The 22,487-nt window shown below is 38.3% G+C and overlaps 1 non-coding gene across 1 annotated transcript; it reads left to right on the plus strand.

The window, feature by feature from the left end:
* The first annotated feature begins 854 nt into the window (after positions 1 to 854).
* LOC112619950 lies at positions 855 to 960 on the plus strand. Its single transcript, XR_003118422.1, has one exon. It is a non-coding gene; the product is annotated as a small nucleolar RNA U13 (small nucleolar RNA).
* Positions 961 to 22,487: the final 21,527 nt, after the last annotated feature.

Raw genomic sequence — 22,487 nt, forward strand, 5'->3', positions numbered from 1 at the left:
TTCAAAGAGTGAGAATTTTCTTATCTTTAAGAATCTTTTCTTAAGGGTATTTCTTTCTATATTAGGGTGCAGAATTTGATTGGACTGCTGAGATAAGTGCTGTTCTATCAGTTTTAGGTCTAGGCACTCCAGGATACCTAGTTTGATTTCCTAAAGAAAGAGCAAACAATTCATTGTTTTATATGAGTGGGGAAACACAGCAGTGAGGTTTCTCTGCCAGGCACATGACCAAGTTGTCTGACCCATGTAATCACAGTAGAAGTAGAGCATTCTCCTCGTTCTGTTCTATCAGAATTTGGCCCAACATAATTGAATAATTTTTAAAAGTTTGAAATAATGTCGCTCCTTGGTTCTCCAACTTAGCAAGCATCAGAATTACGTGGAAGACATATTAAAACACATAATGGTTGACCCCATCAGCCTAGCTTCTGATGCAGCAGATCTGGGTGACATCTGAGATGTGCACTTTGGGAATGGACCCAGACAATGCTGATGCTGCTGGTCCAGGGACCCCACTTGGAGAACCACAGATCTAGATACAGATAATTATAATGAAGAAGTGCAGAGAGAAACCTGAGCAAGAGCTGTTCTTTGAGAATTCTGATTGAGGACTCCTTTCCAAAAACAGATTTAAACAACTTATTGAGATCATTCTGCAAACTATTAAACCTAAGCATAAAAATATGGTCCAGAAAAATGGGTTTTCCTTGCCTGATCAAATGAATGACTTGCTAATGTGGAGCATAACATTTGATCTAAAATATAGCCATTATGCATGGTGATCATTTCCATCAGGGAAAGCCCTAGAAAAACAAACTGTATTCCTCAAATTTCAGTGTAAAAAACAATTCTCAATCCTTTTGTAGTTTATAAACATAATGATTGGGTTTTCATATGCATGTGTGAAATGTGCTTCCCTCAAACCTTGTTACAGTGTCAGCACATTACCCTGTGCTGACATGAAAATAATAAAGTAAAATAATTATCCTTTCACTTTCAACAAAAAGTGGCTCTTTTTGTTCCCATAATATATATTTTTATGCTTAAGTACCCTTAGCTTCAAGTATCTTTATTTTTCCTTTTTAATAGCTTAGATAATCAATACCAATGCTTCAAGTAACTTTAAAAGAATAATTTTGCAATACTATCAAATACCTAGGATTTATATTTAAAATCTGGTTCACCTTGAAAATCTAATGATCTTCCAAATTATCTAAGTTTCTGCAGTGGTAGTTAGGATAGGACTTGTAACGTTTATAGGACTGGATATTCAAGTTTTTAAATCTTAACTACCACTAAAACATTTATACAGGTCCCAAATGAATATTAATATGACTAATGTCATCAAATGAATCTCTAATTAAGGCTTAAGCAAGCTTTCTAAAATGGTATTAGGAAGACTTTCTGAATAAGGTGAATTGAGCATGCTCCCAAAAATCCTGCAAATAAGGTATAAATTTAGTTAAGGCAAAAAAAAAAATTAGGGAGGAAAATAGACCTATGAGCTTTCTTGACAGCAAATTGAAAGTCAAGAATGTGATGTGGCTGCCACTACAAATGAACACTTTCCAGGTAAAGAGATGCCACACCCATTTTATTCAGTGGTAGGCATACCGCTTCTGAAATGCTGTATTGATTCTGCAGACATCTTAGGAGACTCATCAACAAACAGGGGAGGCTTCAGAGATGGCAAGGATGGTAAAGGGTCTGAAAAAACAGGTCTTTTGGGGAACATTTGAAAGAACTTACAGTGAATGACTAGAGAGAGTTGGATGTCGCAGGTGAGTGCCACACAGATACACGAATGATCTCTTGAAATATCTTAAGAGCTGTCAAAAAACAGAAATTTAACTTCCTCTTTTTCTCAGCAAATGGCAGAATAGAAACACATGAGTGTATCAGGAAGGTTAGGAACACAGCTTTGAAATCAGACAGTGGATTTAAGACTTGGTTCCAGCCATTGTTGGATATGTAAACTTGGCAAACTAGTTGTTCATTAGAAAAAAAGCAATATTAGAAGCACCTCTCCTTAGGTAAGGACTAAATTAAGGACTAAATGAGATGACAGATATGATAGACTCAGAACAATGCCTGACAAGTGTTCAGATAACCATTTGCATCAATTAATTTAATAGAGATGCCTGAAAATGCATTGAGCCACTTCTAGAAGGAAATTTAGCAAAGACAAAATTAACATCAGCCAGGGATGCTATGGTAAGAATCCCGGCATTGGGTAAAAGAACTAGGTAACCTGTAAAAACCCTCTCAACTGTGAAGCAATTCTTCACAGTTGTTAACTAGTGCTTAACTCTCCCTCCCCTGTGCTCACAGCACTTTGTTCAACCAGTATTGCAGAATTTATCACACTTTTTCATCAGTAGTTATGAGCATGTGTGTCTCCCACCTAGTTGGTAAGCTCCTCAAGGTTAGACTATGCTTCATCCATCTTTGTTCCCTATGCATCTTGCCCAGCGCCTGGCATACAGCAAGCATTCAATAAACAGTTGTTGAGGAAAGAAGATGCTCAGGGCTCAGGGCTAATGTTGACTCCTGGCTGCTTCTCTATCTGTGTGACAATTCCTCCAGGAAAGGGCCTAGCTAATATTCAGTCCAGGAAGCTTTTGAATTCTTGTGGTTATGCTAGAAATATGACTTGGCGGGCATTACTTTTCTAGGTGAATAAACCATTCTAATTGCACAGCGTTGAGTACATTGTGAATTTATGAAGTTTGGACCAATTCCTGATCCCCAACGTGTGAAGACACCGCCTGGCCACAGGCTGTGGCTCTTTCAGTTTATGCACATACTCTCTGCCGTCCTGTTCTCCAGCTGATGAAGTGGTTCAGTCCACACTCATGGAAATCCTTACGGACACCTTCCTTTTTCCGTACTAGAAGTTCCTAAAAGTGGTAAGAGGCTTAAAATTGCACTCCAGCTATTTTACTGAAAATTAAAAAGACACCTGTTCATCTATCAGGAAACTATGCTTGCATGATTACTAACTCTGATTCTTTTAGTGCCTAACTTCTTCTCTGGATAAAACTGAGGCATCTTTCAGATCCCCAGACTTATTGACCTTTAATGTTTGCCCAAGTACTTACCAAAATATTATTGTTCTTTCGGCCAGTCAATAAATACTTGATGAGTAACTAAGAAGCACCCTAATGGCATGACAGCTTCCAAACTTGCCTAAATTATAACCATGGAGGAGCTTATGAACTCAGAGAAAGTGGTTTAACTGACATTCAGTGGAGGAAAAATGTTTTAATACTTTATACACTGAATTAAACCTGTTCTTAAAGAACCAAAACTCCCCAAACTACCTAAAAACTCAGGATGGGAGATGAATAGAAGTAGCAAATGAACTGCCTGTCCTGGTAACCCACAGCATTTTGCCATGTGATTCTAAACAAACTGACAGTGGGTCTGTTCCAAAACCACGTGCTCCCCTGTTCTGGAATGTAGTGAAGGGAAAGTCTGAAAGGAAAGCCAATCTTGGCAAAACCTCTTTTGTTCTCTCACATATTCCAAAGATGTGAGGCTCAGGGAGCACTCAAGTCCCCAGACCTGGGCATGACTAAACCTGGCTTTTACAAAATTTAGAACAATTTCCCTTCTGTTTCCAACAGTGGATGCAGCACTGAGAACACAGAGCTACCCAAACTGCAAAAACAAGAAAGTACATGTTTTCCATCAGGACCAGCTTCTTCAGCAGTAATCGGTTATTTCTTTCTGATATTCTTAAAGCCCATTCTCTTTCTACCAGCGTGTATGAGGTTTTGGGTATGAAAAAAAAAATTTTTTTCCTATGCAGCATTCATCCATAAACTTTTTAATTCTTTCTGTCATTTGTTTTCATTTTTTATGTGATTTACATCCTAGTATATTGTCTACCCCCACAGGAGTTCAGATATCTATATATAGTCCATAACCTTTGGCCAGTGATGATCAAAAGGACTTTTATATACTTTTCTGATAATTAACAAAAGAATGGCTGAGGAAATGTAAGACATAATGTAAACACCCTGGTACCTAGTGATTCTTGTTACTATTTATTACTTACTATTGTGATGTATGTAGTGAATTGTTTGTAGATTTAATGGTTTTGTACCCAGGGTTCCTCAGTGCAGTAAATTTAGGTTTGGGTTAGTTCACAATAATTTTTGCAAAACTAAGACTTTCTTAGACAATATTGTTAAGGGATTATATTGTATCCAGAGTTCATCAGTCACAGCCACTTGGCTAAACAATATTGACATTTGTAGTGACCTGAGGAAAAGCCTGAACAAACTTTACACCTCCCAGAAATTAAAAGGGAAGGACCTAACATAAATGTTACTCAAAAAGCCAAGTAAAGTGCTTTTCTCAGCAGGGTGATCAGAACACAGGAACTGCAGGATATCTGAAGATCAATTAAGAAACATCATCCCTGTTCCAACTCAACATAGTCATACCAGTGTTCAGCTTACATATGCAAGGAAGTATAAAATTGAAAAGAAAGACAACTTTCAGAGAGGTATGTTCTTTACAGTCACCAAAATGATGTCAAGAATTTTCACAGCCAGCCGCTCATCTGATAGATAGTGACCTTGAATGTGGAGAAGCAGACTGGGCCCAGCATGACACAGAATTTGTAACGGTACTCATAAATGTCCATGAGTAAAATAGAAGTCACTCCAACTGTGGTAAACCCACACTAATAAAGATAACTTTCACAATATTTTTTTCACAAAACCCTGTATATCCAAAATGTTCACATCCCCAGCCATGCTGCAAGATGATAAAGCTATTTCTGTTTACATGGCCAAAACTGGGTGTGCAATTATATAATGTGGGTCGTCTGAATGGAGGAGCCTCCTTATAAAGGGTGTTTCCACAACTCCCTTGAGAAGGATCAATTTCATGATAGTAGAATTAGTGCCACTCTGTAGATACTGGTGAGATAATCCAGCTACAGAAATTAATAACAAATTCCCCATGGTATTCTAGAAGGAACTCCAAATATATGAAAGAAGGAAATGGTGTCACTCCATGAGAATCAAACTTTTTCTTCAATCCATTTAATTTTTTTAAAAAGGAACAAAAAAAAAAAGACATTGAAGCAAAGACTGAACATCAACTGTACACTCAGAGGATCCCACTGGTTCTACTATCAACAAATAACGACGGTAAACAAGACTGAAGGCACGAGGTGTGCTCTGGCGATGTGGCCCTTAGGCAGTAGACATTCTCAATGCACCAAATCTAGATTGTTCTTCTTGGAATCTGCAAAAACTTGATCATGCCCAGGTACATCAACAGATACAGGACACTGTGCATATATATTGAACAAAAATATTTCTAATTCTGTGAACAGCATTCCTAGTTAAGGAATGCTTCACTTGCAAATTCTTATCGTCCCTTAAATAAATTTCATTGCTTTATAGACACTTTGCTTTCTAGGATTCCAGATCTGCTCATGATGTCATGAATAGTAATTATAACACAGCATTTGTAGTTTGTGATATAATTTTTCATAAATATTATCTCATTCAATATACGTGAGATTGGACTTACTATTATTTTTTTAATATAGTAATGGAGTCTTACTCCATCACCAGGTTAAAGTGCAGTGGCATGACCATAACTAACTGCAATCTCAAATGTCTGGGCTCAAGCAATCCTCCTGCCTTAGCCTCCTGAGTAGCTAGAATTACCTGCATGCACCACCACACCTGGATCCACACCTGGATAATTTTCTTTAAATTTTTTTTTGTAGAGACAGGGTCTCATGATGTTGCCCAGGTTTGTCTTGAAATCCTGGACTGAAGCAGTCCTTTTACCTTGGCCTCCTAAGATGTTGAGATTATAGCATGAGCCACACTTCTGGCCAGGACTTCTTATTATTCCCAATTAAAAGATTAGGACATTGAGGCTCAGAGGAGTAAATTATCTTCCCCAATATGACACAGTCTATGAAGAAACCCAGATTTGGATTCCTATCTTCCCAGAATTTTTTTGCCTTTTTTCTCTACCATATTGTCTCTGACCAATGATGAGATGGATCGAAAAGTTTAAAAAGGAACAAGTTAGAAGCAGTCATACAATGTTCCAAAACACAGGTGAAAGCAAAAGATATATAAAACCATAGCTATGCAACTTGTATTTTCCTTTCACAAAAGGCAGCTACTGCTGAGTCTTCATCACCTATAGGAAAGGCAATCCTTGGCAGGTCTTTGTCTAAAGACAATCTCCAGAATGTCAAGTAATGTTTACTTCAATTTTGAGCTAGCACGTTAGCATAAATATAAATTTCTGTTTCTTACCACTGATATTTTATCTAATTATTTTGGATCTGAACTTAACCATAAAATACCAGCTGTCACAGAGCAACATGTTATTACTACTTATATATTATGTCCCATAGAAGAAAGATTTGCACTCAGATTAATAGAGAAGCTTTGGGGGTTACCATGAAAGGCAAGAATTTCCAAAATAATTCTCATATTAAGCCTTGACAGTTTGTTTTATCATCAAGCTATTGTTAGATCTTTTTTCCAAATATAAGCCTTTTTAGTTTCTTTGGTTACTTTGGTTACTACGTAGGCTGTCCCTAGAGTCTTTAACTCAGAGCCCATGACTTCCTGCTTACAGCAGAATTGCTTGCTGATGCCACTAACACTGCCATAAGTGCAGCCTTTTGTGAAGATTTATGTAAGAAACACTATCCAACTCACCTTTGCAAGCTGATCAAATCACTGGTTGACTTTTTCATATCTTAAGCTGGGTGTAGATGGAGGAGTCTGGAAGAAAAACTGATGGAAAAACTTAAGTTTTTACAAATAGTGAGCATTAACCACCTAACTATAGAGGGTACCTTCCCTCAATGTCCCCAAAGTCCATTGTATCATTCATATGCCCTTGCGTCCTCGTATCTTTGCTCCCACATATCAGTGAGAACGTACGATGTTTGGTTTTACATTCCTAAGTAACTTAACTTAGAGTAACAGTCTCCAATCTCATCCAGGTTGCTACAAATGCCGTTAATTCATCCCTTTTTATGGCTGATAATCTCCTTGCTTTTTATATGAGGAACTCAAAATTCGGAGAAGTAACTTGACCAAGATTACTTAGTTATTTTGAGGCTGATCTATGGCTCCACAACTGAAAGTTAAGTCCTAACCACCCTCTTTCCTCAAATAGTGCTTTTTCCACTCTGCCTCACAGCTCTTGCCATTTGTAGTACAAATGTCAGATAGTTTCATGTTAATAAGAGTCCATATTTATCACCATGAACCCTGGACCCCATTTGAATGGAAGGGATTTATGGTCAGGAAATTTATCTGGACTGTCACTATTTTGTATCTCTTCATCACCAAGCAAAGAGCCATTATTAATGAATGGTGCAGAAGATTAAGGACATCCTAGTCTGGATGGTGAAAACACCCTGGCCATCTAAGTTTTTCAAGATGTCCCTCTATGTTTAGCAACAGGAAGTAGTTCTGTTGACATATTATAAGGCAGTTTTTCAAAAGTTGTCTTAATATCTTCTTTCAGATCTAAGAATGTTTAGCACAAATCAGAATACATTACCTGTTTTGTTTTTGTTTTTGTTTTTCCACATTAAATAAGTTGTCTTTACTTATTTTTAACACAGATCTGGAACTATGGAATCTAACCGAGGTAGTATTATATCATTAACAGAAAGTTTCTGAGTCTGTGTCATCCATCCCATTCTTTAAATTATACCAAACTACTCATGCAGCATTCAGCCAGAAGCCCATAAAAGCAAGTCACAGGCAATCCTACTTTGTAAACCTGGGATTGCCTTGTTTTGTTCCTAATCTTGTTCTTGCTCCACTCTATCCCAGTTTGGTCCAGTTTCCAGTCCCTGTCTTATCATTTGCATTCTATGACTCACTTGGTCTTTACCGATTCATTTTTGTTGCTCTATCAAACTGTCTCTACTGCTCTTTAAAGTGTCAGCTCTTCCTGGTTCCAAGTGCTTCAACTCGCCTTCTCTCTTGCCATTCCTTTGGACCCCAAAATTGCACAGAGAAGGATTTAGAAATATGTCATATGAGGTCAAAGCAGCAGACAGGTCAGTGTGTGGCCATGCCATGTTTACAAGCTATGAAGTCACTATTCCCTCCCAGGGAAACTTGGCTACGATTCCTATTCAATGATGAGTTCTTAGACCAACTAAAAACTCAAGTGTCTGAAAAAGTGAAGAAAGATATCATTGTTTTCTGAACTTTACAACTGTTGAAGGTGATGGAAATACTTGATGCCTCTTTCATACTCATCTGATGGCCTAGGAACAGTTTTGAAAATGGATTCCAACATGCTTATTGAAAGAATGCTCATGCTAGTTAATTTCTCTGCTAAAGGATTCAAAATTAGTAGTTTTATTCCTCTAAGTTTATGCAGTGATATGCTATGGTGATTTAAGGTAAAATATCCAGACTAATGTTTACAGCAAAAGAAGACTTGTTTATCCTTATCTTGTCTTCTAAAACCCAGGTCAACATTTTGAACAGTAAGACACACTAATCTGTTCACTTTTAGTCATTTATTTTTTCTTTGACATTTATTGTTAAAGAATAAATTAGTGAATAAAGAAATATATGATCAGGGTCCTAAGAAAGCATGAATCTACTGTGGGCAAGGCATGGATCTGGAGGAGTGTTTGTGCACATACACAGATATGTGCATATGGATACACATATGCATGTTTTAGCAGCAGAAACTGATTTGCATTGATCCATTCTCTGAAATTCCCAATATCCCCGGTGTGAACAGCATGAATTTGCAAACTGGCGAGTTCACAATTAGGAGCAAATTCTGTTACCAAATAACAGAGCAAGTTAAGTAGCCCATATTTAAAGAAAGGGAAATGAAATTGGTGATCTTTGTCTTAGTAACATTATGCTACTTAGCTAATTAGACTGGAATATAAATGGCTCATGAAACTTAAAGAAAATTTTATGTTCTTCAAGACTAACCTGTTAGCCCACCATTCAACTTTCTGCCCACCCGCAAGTTTACCACCTAGCACTCTAATATCAACAAAACAAAAGAAAAACTCAAGAGACACCCATGAAGAAGAAAAAACGTTTCTAAAACTGAATATATAGTACTTTCTGCCATAAAGTGAACGAATCTAAGCTTCCTTGTTTCTTTTTTTTTTTTTAATTTTTTATTTCCATGGGTTATTGGGGAACAGGTGGTGTTTGGTTACATGAGTAAGTTCTTTAGTGGTGATTTGTGAGATTTTGGTGCACCCATCACCCAAGCAGTATACACTTTGCTCAATTTGTAGTCTTTTATTCCCATGCCCCCTTCCCACCCTTTCCCCCAAGTCCTCAAAGTTCATTTTTTCATTTTTATGCCTTTTAAGCTTCTTTGTTTCTAATTTAAAACTCCTTAATGCTCCCGGTGCCGAATGTGTAATAGGCTATACATCTAGGTTTGCGTAAGTACACCATAGGATGTTCACACAATGACAAAATTGCCTAAGAATGTACTTCACAGAATTTATCCTTGACGTTAAGCGAACACATGACTGTACTTAATTTCATTCTCTGAATCATTTCATGTATTTGTGTCCTGACTTCCCAACTAGATAATGAAAGTTATTCAGCCTTCCATGTAGATATTAAGGTAAAATATCCAGAGTAATGTTTACAGCAAAAGAAGACCTGTTTATTATTATCTTGTCTTTTAAAGCCCAGGTCAACATTTTGAACATTAAAACACACTAATCTTCTATTCACTTTTAGACATTTATTTTTTCTTTGACATTTATTATTGAAGAATAAATCACTGAATAAAGAAATATATGGTCAGGTTAATTATTTAAATAATAATTACCGGCTTCTCGTTTTGTGTAGTATTGACAAATCTTTATTCAATGGGAACTTTTATCACATAAAGCAAATAATTTTTTCTAAGCATTAAAGTATAATCATACACTGAAACAATCCCCCAAAATGTGTAACTGAGAATAAAAAGAATATCTTTAAAAATAAAAGTAAAAATTTATTGTTATAGTGACATTCCAGTACTCTGAATAAACATCACAAAACTCACTTGAGGCTGGGTGCAGTGGCTCATGCCTGTAATCCCGACACTTTGGGAGGCCAAGGTGGGTGGATCACCTGAGGTCAGGAGTTCAAGACCTGGCCAATATGGTGAAACTCCAGTCTCTACAAAAAATACAAAAATTAGCCAAGTGTGGTGGCACATGCCTGTAATCCCAGCTACTTGCAGTGGGTGGGGGAACTGAGGTAGGTTTGAGCCCAGGAGATCCAGGCTGCAGTGAGTCATGATCACACCACTGTACTCTAGCCTGAGCAACAGAGTGAGACCCTGCCTAAAACAAAACAAAACAAAACAAAACATAAAACAACCCCACTTGTACTAACTCATCCTTGATTTTAAAAATAATAAAGGAGACCCTGACCAGATTAATTTGAGCAAAGACGTGAGTGGAAAGTCAGGCCTGAGCACACTCTCTTGCTGGCTGCTGAGAGCCCCTCCATCCCAGACAAGCAGGAGGCCTGGTCTGGCTAATGCCCACGCTGTCAGTCTGAGACCCAGCTTAGCTGACAGTATGAACAGATTGACCAAATGGAAAGAAGGCTGTTGTCAAGTGAATGTCAATAAAGTATTTAAAAAAAAAAAAAAAACTGAAAACCTCAATGAAATCAATCTACTTCCAAAATCTTTCTTAAGGAAACATTCAGAAATGCAGAAAATATGATAATATTCCTTATAGTGTTAATTCTGACAATTTAAAAATTTGAAATAATCTAAAACAGATCACTATATGTAAATGGCTACAGTAAGTTTTGGTAGGACCATGTCAGAACTCTCAAAGAACATGCCAAGGGGGGCCAAACCAGTCACCTAGACTAGTGAAGTTGGCCAGGGGATGTGAAATCTCCTGATTTTAAAATATTGAATTAAACTAATTCAATCATTTTAAATATTTTAAAGTCCAAAGAAAATATGTCTATGGGCCATACTTGGCCCCCATATCATCAGCTTGCTACATCTGATCTGTGTAGTGAAATGTTTTTGAAAATTTATTAAATAATTTTAATGAAAATGCTCTTTGTATAATATCCGGAGAAAATAAGTGTTACTCTAATTACTTAAAATACATATGGGTAGAAAAAAGGACTAGCAGGAAAGACATCAAAACAATAGTAGCTATATGTAGAGAGAGACTATTGATGGTTTGTTTTCTTCACACTTCTATGTAATTTCAAAATTAGTTTCAAATGAGGATTTATTATTTTATAATAACATTTTAAAACCATCATAAAGAATGAAAAATACATTTGCTCAGCCCTTCATCGGGGTTCAGCATTAATGCTGCATTACTGATTGGGTGATGTCCTTAAGAAGGGGCAACGCAGAAAGGATAATGTCTGTTCATTTTTCCAATCAGTCATGCTAAATTTTGTGTTGAAATGACTGTGAGGTCCCACAGCTGTGAATTGCTGGAAGACAAATTTAACATCTTTAACAGATTGAGAGCACTGCTGAAGGCAGCTGTAAAAATAATGCCATGAAATATTGCATATAAAGTACTTAACACATAGATACACTCAATAAATGGTAATTTAAATAAAGTATTCAGAATTAGTAGGAAGTAGTGGTGCCTCATTCTCAAATGAGAACTAAAAATGAGGGAACACATTACTTTTTTAGTACAAAAATAGGCATTTAAGAGTGAAACCAGAAATAAACTTGTAAAATGGATAATTGACCAAAAAAATACAATTCCTGTAAACATAAAATCAATCAATCTCACTAAAAAGAGAGTAGCAACAACATTCAACGGCAGTTTGCTCTTTATGCTGATATGGTTTGGCTCCATGTCCTCACCCAAATATCATTTCTAATTGTAATCCCCACATGTCGGGGGAAAGACCTGGTGGTAGGTGACTGAATCATGAGGGTGGACTTCCCCCTTGCTTTTCTTTTGATAGTGAGTGAGTTCTCAAGAGTTCTGATTGTTTGAAAGTGTGTGGCACTTCCCCCTTTGCTCTCTCTGTTGCTCCAACATGGTAAGATGTGTTTGCTTCCCCTTTGCCTTCCGCCATGATTGTAAGTTTTCTGAGACCTCCCAGTCATGCTTCATGGTAAGCCTGTGGAACTCTGAATCAATTAAAACTCTTTTCTTCATAAATTACCCAGTCTCCGGTAGATCTTTATAGGAGTGTGAGAATGGACTAAACAAAAAATTGGTACCAGGAGAGTGGGGCACTGATAAAAAAGATATCTGAAAATATGGAAATGACTTTGGAACTGGGTAACAGCCAGAAATTGGGACAGTTTAAAGGGCTCAGAAGAAGCCAGGAAAATGTGGGAAAGTTTGGAACTTCCTAGACAATTGTTGAATGTGTGTGACTAAAATGCTAATAGTGATATGGACAATGAAGTCCAGGTCGAGGAGGTCTCAGATAGAGATGAGGAACTTATTGGGATCTGGAGCAAAGATTACTCTTACTATGGTTTAGCAAAGAGACTGGTGGCATTGTGTCCCTTGTCTAGGGATCTGTGGAACTTTGAATTGGAAAGAGATGATTTAGGATATCTGGTGGAAAAAAATTCTAAGCCCCAAAGCATTCAAGATGTGACCTGGCTTCTCCTAAGAGCATATAATCATATGCATTCACAAAAAGGTGGTCTGAATTTGGAACTTATGTTTAAAAGGGAAGCAGAGCATAAAAGTTTGGAAATTTTACAACCTGACCATGCAGTAAAAAAGAAAAAAACCTATTTTCTAGGGAGAAATTCAAGTTGGCTGCAGAAATCTGCATAAGTAAAGAGGAGCTGAATGTGTCTGTCTGTCTTTCTTTCTTTCTTTCTTTCTTTCTTTCTTTCTTTCTTTCTTTCCTTCTTTCTTTTGTTCTTTCATTCTTTCTTTCTTTCTTCCTTCCTCTTTCTTTTTCTTCTTTATATTTTTGTTTTTTTAGGAGCTGAATGTTAGTAGCCAAGATAATGGGGAAAATGTCTCCAGGGCATTTCAGAGATCTTCATGGCAACACCTTCCATCACAGGCCCAGAGGCCTAGGAAGGAAAAATGGCTTCCTAGGCTGGATGCAGTGCCCCGCTGCTCTGTGCAGCCTCAAGACATGGCACCCTGTGTCCCAGCCACTCCAGCTCCAGCCATAGTTAAAAGGGGCCAAGGTACAGCTCAGCTTGGGATGTGGCTTCAGAGGGTGCAAGCCTCAAACCTTGGTGGCTTCCTTTTGGTGTTGGGCCTGTGGGTACACAGAAGGCAGGAATTGAGGTTTGGTGAACCTCCACCTAGATTTTAGAGGATGAATGGAAATGCCTGGATATCCAGGCAGAAGTCTACTACAGGGAGGAGACCTCATGGAGAATCTCTGCCAGGGCAGTTCAGAAGGGAAATGTGGGATTGGAGCTCCCACACAGAGTCCCCACTGTGGCACTGCCTAGTGGAGCTGTGAGAAGAGGGCCACCATTCTCCAGACCCCAGAACAGTAGATCCACCAACAGTGTGCACCATCTTCCTGGAAAAGCCACAGGCACTCAATACCAGTCTGTGAAACCAGCCATGGGGCCTATACCTGGCAAAGCCACAGGGTCAGAGCTGTCCAAGTCCTTGGGAGTCCACGTCTTGCATTAGCATGCCCTGGATGTGAGACATGGAGTCAAAGGTGATTATTTTGGAGCTTTAAGATTTAATGACTCCCCTGCAGGGCTTCAGACTTGCATGGGACCTGTAGCCCCTTTGTGTTGGCCAAATTCTTCCTTTTGGAATGGGAGCGTTTACCCAATGCCCTTACTCCCATTGTATCACAGAAGTAACTACTTGTTTTTTATTTTACAAGCTCATAGGCACAACAGACTTGCCTTGTCTCAGATGAGACTTTGGACATGGACTTTTGAGTTAATGAGAGAATGAGTTAGGACTTTGGGGGACTGTTGGGAAGTCATGATTGGTTTTGAAATGTAAGAAGGACATGAGATTTGGGAGGGCCCAGGAGTGGAATAAAATGGTTTGGCTCTATGCCCCCACCCAAATCTCATGTCAAATTGTAAACCCCACATCTAAGGGGCCTGGTGGGAGGTGATTAGATCATGGGGGCTGATTTCCCCCTTGCTATTCTCATGATGGTGAGTGAGTTCTCACAAGATCTGATAGTTTAAAAATGTGTGGCAGTCTCTCACTCATTCTCTCTCTCTTTCCTGCTCTGCCATGGTAAGACATGCTTGCATCTCCTTTGCTTTCTGCCATGATTGTAAGTTTCCCCAGGCTTCCCAGCCATTCATCTGTACAGCCTGAGTCAATTAAATCTCTTTCCTTCATAAATTACCCAGTCTCAGGTAGTTCTTTGTAGCAGCATGAAAACAGACTAATACATATGCCATCAAGTAGACATTAAGCTGTGTTTACTTTTCAATACTATGCCTAGAGGTTATTACTATAAGGCAGAATTACGTGCATATACTGAATGTTTTCCATTGCATTTCAGAGACTGCATTTGGCATGGTTTTACACAGACTAATTTACAAAAAAGGAGAATATTTATACCAAGTCTATGTATATGGCCTAATATAAATTTCAGAATTAAAAACCAGCTGAGTAACTAAGTGGCCAGCACAGCAGGGCTTCCCCCTGTGAAACTATCCATCCCTGGGTCATTTTCACACTACCATTCCTTGCCTTTACCTCCCAGCTCCAACTAGGCACTTCCAATTGCCTGTAATGCAGAGCCTAGGTAGCAGCAGGACAGAAGTTCTTGCCTCTCAGCAGTCATTTAAACCTGGCAGCAGGAACAGGAAACTTCCTCATGATGAAAGCCAACCTCTACAGAGTTCCTTTTGTTCACTGATTTTTTTATCCCTTTACCTGCCATGGACTCTTCTATACCAGGCCCCAATTTAGACTTCAGTACTCCTGTGTTCGATTCCCGCATTTGGTAGCAGCTTCTGGCACCCACTGACTCGACTTCAGAAATATTCACCTTTGACTTGTCTGCTTTGATGCTGACCTCAGCCCACCCTGACTTTGACAACATTATCTACAGCTCAGTTACTAGCGTTTCTGAACCCTCTCCCCGCCTTCTTCTGCACCACAAACCTACCTGTGTCTCAGATTCTCACTAGCATTGTTGACTGGAAACCACACCCTGGTCCCCCCAGGTTCTCCTTGACCATGCCCCTAACACCTGATTTCTTACAAGTCAGCAATAAATGTGAATCTAAATGTAACTCATTAAAGAAAGCTTAGTTCAAATAATGGTTTTTAAAGTATACGTTTATCATAACCTATTCCTCTCTTCTCTTTCTGATCCCTATTTAGCCAATATTTGTGATTCATTGTAGCCTTTACTTTTACACTCTGCACTGTTCTAGAACTGTCTGGAGAAAAGGTATTTGGAGACTTCGAAGAGTATGCTCTCTTATGTAATCAGCCCCAGAAAGTAATGAGTTGAAATTCTAATCATGAAGTAATCAGGTGACTTTTAATGAAGCAAATTCACCCATATCTACTTTTATGTTTTGATTAGCCAAATATGAAAATTATTTTGCATTCTCTTAACTCAGATTAAATAACAGTGAGAATAAATTGACCTCCCTGTCAGGAAGATATAAAATTTTACCATGGGTAAATGAGGGGTGATTGATGTCATATTTTTCAATAATTTCCGAATCACATAGGATACTCAAGCAAGTAGCAGACCAAAGACAAGCATATAAAAAAGAATAACAATATCCTCATAAAAATCTATCCCTTTGGAAATGTAAATTTGATAATATTCATAAAACGAACAACTGCTTTTATTTAGCTATTCTTCTTAACAAGAGTATCTAGCTTCTGGACAAGGAGGAAAGAAGTGGTATTGTTTATCATCACTTTCTACTGGCCATTTTAACAACAGATTGTACCTTCAGCCTCTGGTTGTAGCCACTCAGTCCAACGGGCATTGAGTTCTCATCCACTCAGCACTGTGTTGCACAACCTCAGACACAGCCTTTTGTGAAGTTATGACTTTGAAACTCAGACACTGAGCTCACATAGTAACCATGAGTACACACAGGTCACCATGGCCAGAAGAGGAGAGGATGCCAGAGCTGGAAGCCACGAGCAACTCAAAGCATGCAAAGGAACAAGACGTCACTTTAAGGGGAAAGCCAAGATAGAGACATTGCATGTGTCCATCAACACAACCCACTGCTCTGTAGCAGCTGGAATAGGAGTTAAGTTGCTAGGCCTGAGTGGGCTTGTGAGTTCTATACTATCACGGCTTAGGTTTTAACAAGTAGATTAATACTAGAAAACTGAGTCTTACATGACCACTTCTCTTTGCTAGAATTACCATATTTTCCAGTCTTCTAGATAACAGAAGGAAACTTGAAGTGGAAACATTTTCAAGATTTTTCACTTCCTCTTTCTGCTCCTGAGGCACAGTTTTATAATCTGGAAATGAGTGCTATTATCTCCTCCTTAAATCAGTATAAAAGTTGAGAGGTTGAAAACATTATGTTTTGATTCTCATCATTTGGCAATAAAAGATGATCTCAACAGTGAATATTTTAGGTAACAATTTAGCCCAACCCTATTCTCTAAATCAAACAGTACTGGGGACAAAATTTTCTAAGACACTTAGATGGAAACATTAGGGTAACTGAATTGCAAGTTAACATGTTTATCTCTGAAGGTTGACATGTAACTTTCTCCTCTGTATCCAGAAAGTTCTGAAACAGATAGCAAGGACTTTCACTTGGTGCACTGCTGAGACATCTAAAGAGAGGGTCACTTTGAGGTACTGATGTAAATGTGTCCACAGAGAGCAGCACAGTATATCACAGGCCAGGAACAATGCCATCAGTCAGTGTGGCTCCTGCCTGGACAGCACAGAAATACTGGCAAAGCTAGTGTTTTATAACATGCTCATTAACATTATCAGATTCCTACTCTCTCCAGCATAGTTTAATAAAACTGAGAGGAATCACCTGATTTTATAGATCTTTCCAAACTATCAATTTTATATTTTCAAGTCAAAATTAAGACTGTCTTCAAAATAGAATGTCTAAACCTGTTCATTAATGGAAAGTCCATTTAAGTCTGAAGCTTTGCCATTCCAAGTTGAATTTTGACTTTGAAACATCACTGGCAAATCTGAAAGTAAAATAAGAAAAACTGAAGCAATGGAAAAATCCCCCCTGGCCCACAGTGTTGAATGGAAGGTATTTCTAATCCTCAACATGTGTTTTAGAGCTTTCTTTTATGAAGAAGAAAGATTATCCACTACTGTGTCATGGATATCATTTCATAAGGAAAATAAATTTATGTAGAAATAAAATTACCTTTACTTTTACATTTTTAAAAGAAACAGGCAACATTTTAAAATGGCAATTTCAACCTAACAGTCCCCTTATCTTCATACTTTGAAGAATATCATCTGCTCTGGGAATAGGCCACTAAATACTTTTTCCTGCTAAAAACTGCAACATGAATTATTGATTATTTGCCAAAAATAAAACTGTCACTAAATGACAGAAGGAAATTTGGGTGCTCATTTTATTTGTGGCATCCCAAATTCAAATAGTATTTCAAAAAGAAAATGTAAAAAATAAATTTTCCTTTAATTTAGATCATTAACCTTCCCTCATTTATAGTAAATATGGTACTGAGATAGCAGAAAGCATAAATTCTTTGAGGAAAAAACTATTTCTCAAAAGTTTCCTATATGATAACTTTAAAAGTAGAAAAGTGGTATCCATGGCAAAAGAAAAAAGGCAGGGGAGGAGACATCTGAACCAATTATCACTACAAAGCAATTAGAAAATTAAATCAGGCTTGGTGCAATGGCTCACACCTGTAATCCCAACACTTTTGAAGGCCGAGGCAGGCAGATCACTTGAGCTCAGGAGTGTCTCAAGGACAGCCTGGGCAAAATGGCAAAACTCCTTCTCTACGAAAAAATACAAAGATTAGCCAGGAGTGGTGCCAGGCACCTCTAGTCTCAGCTACTTGGGAGGCTGAGGTGGGAGGATCACCTGTGCTTCAGAGGTCAAGGCTGCAGCGAGCCCTGATCATGCCACTGCACTCCAGCCTGGGTGACAGGGTGAGATCCTGTCTCAAAAACAAACAACCAACATCTGTTTTCAAATCACTATAATATAGTTTTTCCTCAAATTTTGAAGCATTTCTAATCTATTTTATTTTTCTGTACCTTCCAAGCAAGAGCAATTTAAAATCTGAATCAAAAATGGGTTTTCTTCATTCATTATAGAAAATAGTTAACAATTGTTATTACACAAATCTTTTATTAAAATTTTTTACATCAGGTAGCCCTGCTGATCCAGAATATGTCCAGAGTGCCTCCCTTACATAAACCTTTGATGGTTTCATAGTAGCAATGATAGTGACAAGAGGCAGTCAAATGCCTAGGCAGACAGCGCGGGTCCCCGGTGAAACCCCAACTTCAAGCCAAAGACAGTTTAAAGACTAGCTACAAGTCCTGGGTAAATCCACAGACTGCATTGAGAAGCTGTCTTCATGTTTGGCATGCTTTCCTCTGACTGATCCCCACCCTTTGCCTATTTTACATATACTTACTCTTTCCTATTTGGTTTTCTGCACTGTTGTGCCTACCTTTGAAGGGTGTCTCTGCTTTAACCTTTTTTGCATACTCACAAACCAATCAGCATGCACTCCCCATTCTGAGTCCATAAAAAGCCCCAGAACTAGCCACACTGAGAGAGAAACCACCCAACTGTGGGAATGGGGAACCACTCCTACATCCCATCTCTGCTGAGAGCTGTTCTGTTGCTCCATAAAATTCTTCTCTGCTATCTTCACCCTTCAAATCATCAGTGTATCCTCATTCTTCCTGGACATGGGACAAGAGCTGGGGAACGACAGAACATTGGGTACAAGCTATAACGCAGGTGGGCTAAGTGGGCAGGGTGCCTCCAGTGGGAAGCCTGGTGTTGAGTGAGGCCTGAGCAGTGGGGGGGGCGGGGGGGCATCACTGGCCATGGAGGTCCCCAGTTGGCAAAGTGGCTGAGAAGAATCCTGTGTCGGTACCAATATAAGTCTTGTTGAGTATTTGCCAATTATCTAAAAATGAGCAAAACTAAACCTGTTCTCTAGGAGTGTAGAGTCAAATAGATGCTTCCAAATACCTACATCACATTAGGGGCAGTATGTCCTGGACAAACCTGGCATGAAGACTTCTCTCTTAAGGGCCTTTCCTTTGGAGCACCAGGATACCTGCCACTATGTGAAGATAGAGTTACAGAAAGAGGAAGTCAAGCAATTTTCCCCTTAGGGTAAACCCTGGGAAACTATAGGGAAATACCAAAATCAGTCACTGCTATGAAGGCACATCATCACTAACTTTCAAAAAAGATAATTACAGAAACTTGAATAAAACTGAAAGGTGTAACCAACTACTTATCTCTCAGGTTTTTTTAAGAAAGGGAAGAACTGAGTCACACCTTCACCCATGTCCTGCTTTCTGATGCCTTTTTTCTGCCCTACATGATAAAGAAATAGACAAAGCATAAAGTCACTTTTTAGGAACAGTTTTTAAGATTAAATAAATGCCTTTTTATGCCTCATACTCCAAACTCTACAAGCAGAAAATAAGTTATTATTGTTCCCACAATCACATTTATCTCTACAAACCCCTCAGTTTTTACACCTCCCTGAGCCACAGCACCTAAATTTTTCCTACTATCCTACCACCACTCCCCAAACCATTCTACCTCTTCATCCTGCCTTCTTCCTTGAGTCTATGGTTAGGAAACTCAGAAAGGTTACTACATGTGGACATGTAATGTATGGAATGTAGCAGTCCATACATTCTATGAATTACCAAATGAGAATAAGGTAGCTATAAATGTATCAGTTTGATCTTGTGAAATATTTAGTGCTATTTTTAAATCTCCGTAAACCATCTCTTTAAAAGTGATTTTTAATCCACTCAGGGGTCCACCTAATTTATTCCTGGTATACAAGGTAACCATTTGCTTGCTGGTGATAAAACAGATACCTCCATTATTTCAAGCCAACTGAATTGCTCATCATTGTAAACTAATTCTACATCAAGTACTCTTTGGTTTTGCAAAGAATAAATGAATAAGCCACGGCCCTAACATCAAAAAACTCCGTTTAGTGGGAAGTTAATGACACGAATAAAAATTATAATACAGCTTTAGTGAATAACAGAATGGAAGCATATATGTGTACAGAAAAAGCCATGAATGAATAATTTTTGAGGCTCATTGAAAGGCCCACCTGACAAAAATATGTACACTCTTCCCCAGACCTGCCTTAGTGTGTGCAATATTGCCAATGAGAGTTATTAATCTGAGACAATGAGTTGTTTCTTAAAAATCCACACATGATTTTGATATTACTTGGAAAAGACTGATTACTGAACACCTATTATTATATTAGCATCGATTCATTTGTTCTTACAAACAGGGGGTGCAGGGAGGACAAGATATGTAAGTTTTGGTGAGAAGATAATTTCAAGGTTAGCTCATGAAGCACAGCCCATAAGGACTAGCTCACATGGGACATTAATTCAGAGGAACTAGAAAGTGGACCAGCATTGTGAGGGCATGAGCTAAAAGCGACTAGGGCTTGTCCAGACCAGACTTCTTAAAAGCAGAGTTATTACTCACTGTTTCTCCTAAAACCAGGTCACTTATTAATCAATCAACAGATATTTATTAGGCATATTTCCCCTACTTTTTGTTTTTATAATATGGCTTTGGAGTCAAATCAAGACCATCCTCCTATTTTCTTTTTTTTTTTTTCTTTATTATTATACTTTAAGTTCTAGGGTACATGTACACAATGTGCAGGTTTGTTACATATGTATACATGTGCCATGTTGGTGTGCTGCACCCATTAACTCATCACTTACATTAGGTGTATCTCCTAATGCTATCCCTCCCCACTCCTCCCACCCCACGACAGGCCCCGGTGTGTGATGTTCCCCATCCTGTGTCCAAGTGTTCTCATTGTAAGACCACCCTCCTATTTTCTAAGACTGATTTACGATTTCTTCATGTCCTGTTGCCAGCAAGACATCATGCAAAGGTAGGAAGGAAAAAAAACTGAAAACTGAGGTTTCTGATGCCAATGCACTGGGGAATCACCTGCTTAGATAACTGGTAGCTGGTTTTCCTCCTGCCCCTCCCATGCAAGATTGCTTTAGATCATTGCTACCATATTTATGTCTCCTCTCTTCTCTTTAGAGAGGTCACCCATTTCTCCTCTCCTTACAGACAGCTGGTGCTAGCTATGTCACCTAATCTTTCTTTAATCAGCTTCATCAGTTTTCTTTGCATTCCTACCTTAAGCAGTGACTGACGGCGGGGGGGGGGGGGGGGGGGGGGAAGATAGTTTCTAACAGTTTAAAAGAGTAAAGTTTAAGAACGGCCAAATAACGACTCATCATCATTAAATACAACATCATTTGAGGCAACACTTAGGCTCCAAATTCATCTCCAGTTCTCCTAATCTTCACTTTGCAGAGATAAATCAAAGAAAGATTTTCATTTTCACACAATGCTCACATAGTATGTGTCTTTAAATGGTCATTACAATTCAGCTGTTGCTAAGATCTACAATTTTCCTTCTAATTGACAAAAACAAATGTAGACAGGTTCTTGAAAGTGATGTTTATTACTAATGAAAATAGTACAGTTGTATACATAGGAAAAGATCCTTATTTATTCGTAAAGACTTTAAAATATTTATTTCTAATTATCCAATAAGAAGAATAGAACATTTCAATAAAATAGTACAGTTAACATGAATTTATTTGATTCAAACTCTGGATAAAATGTCATTATAAACAAGGTGAAAAAGAAAAGTCCTTCATTATCCATACTCCATATTAAACATATATTATGGTATGTACACTATTGTTTATATATCATCACATAGTCCTGATATGTGAAAAATTATACCTGTATTCTCTGATACCACAATTATTTTTTCTATATATAATCTTAATATTTAAAGAAGTAATTAAATATGAGAAAAAACACCAGGATGAGGAATCATTTAACTTAGGCTGTAGCTATAACTGTGTGGGCTGAGGGCAATGTTTTTAGCCCTCAGTCTTACTATCCCAAGGGGAGGGGTTCAACCTGTCTCTTATTAGCTCACAGCAGTAGCGTAAGGTTTTACAAAATGCATGACTCAAGGAAATTTCCAGGCAATTCTTTACATCATGGTACTGTCCCATCTTCCCACCTTCCACCCGGATATCCTTTGTGAAGTACAATGCAATGGATTTCAGGATTGTGACCGTCACATCATTTTTCTGCATTTATTAGACAATTGGGAGTAGAATAAGCTAGAATCTTGACTCACTACAGCTGGATTGTAAATGAGGAAGGCTGGCCCCACCCATTCCTACTGGGAATTGTTAGAAACGTTTTAGAAAACAATAAAACAACCCGTTTGGGGTTTGTTTTTGTTTTTG

Source organism: Theropithecus gelada, chromosome 2, assembly GCF_003255815.1.
Source record: "Theropithecus gelada isolate Dixy chromosome 2, Tgel_1.0, whole genome shotgun sequence".
Taxonomy (NCBI): Eukaryota; Metazoa; Chordata; class Mammalia; order Primates; family Cercopithecidae; genus Theropithecus; species Theropithecus gelada.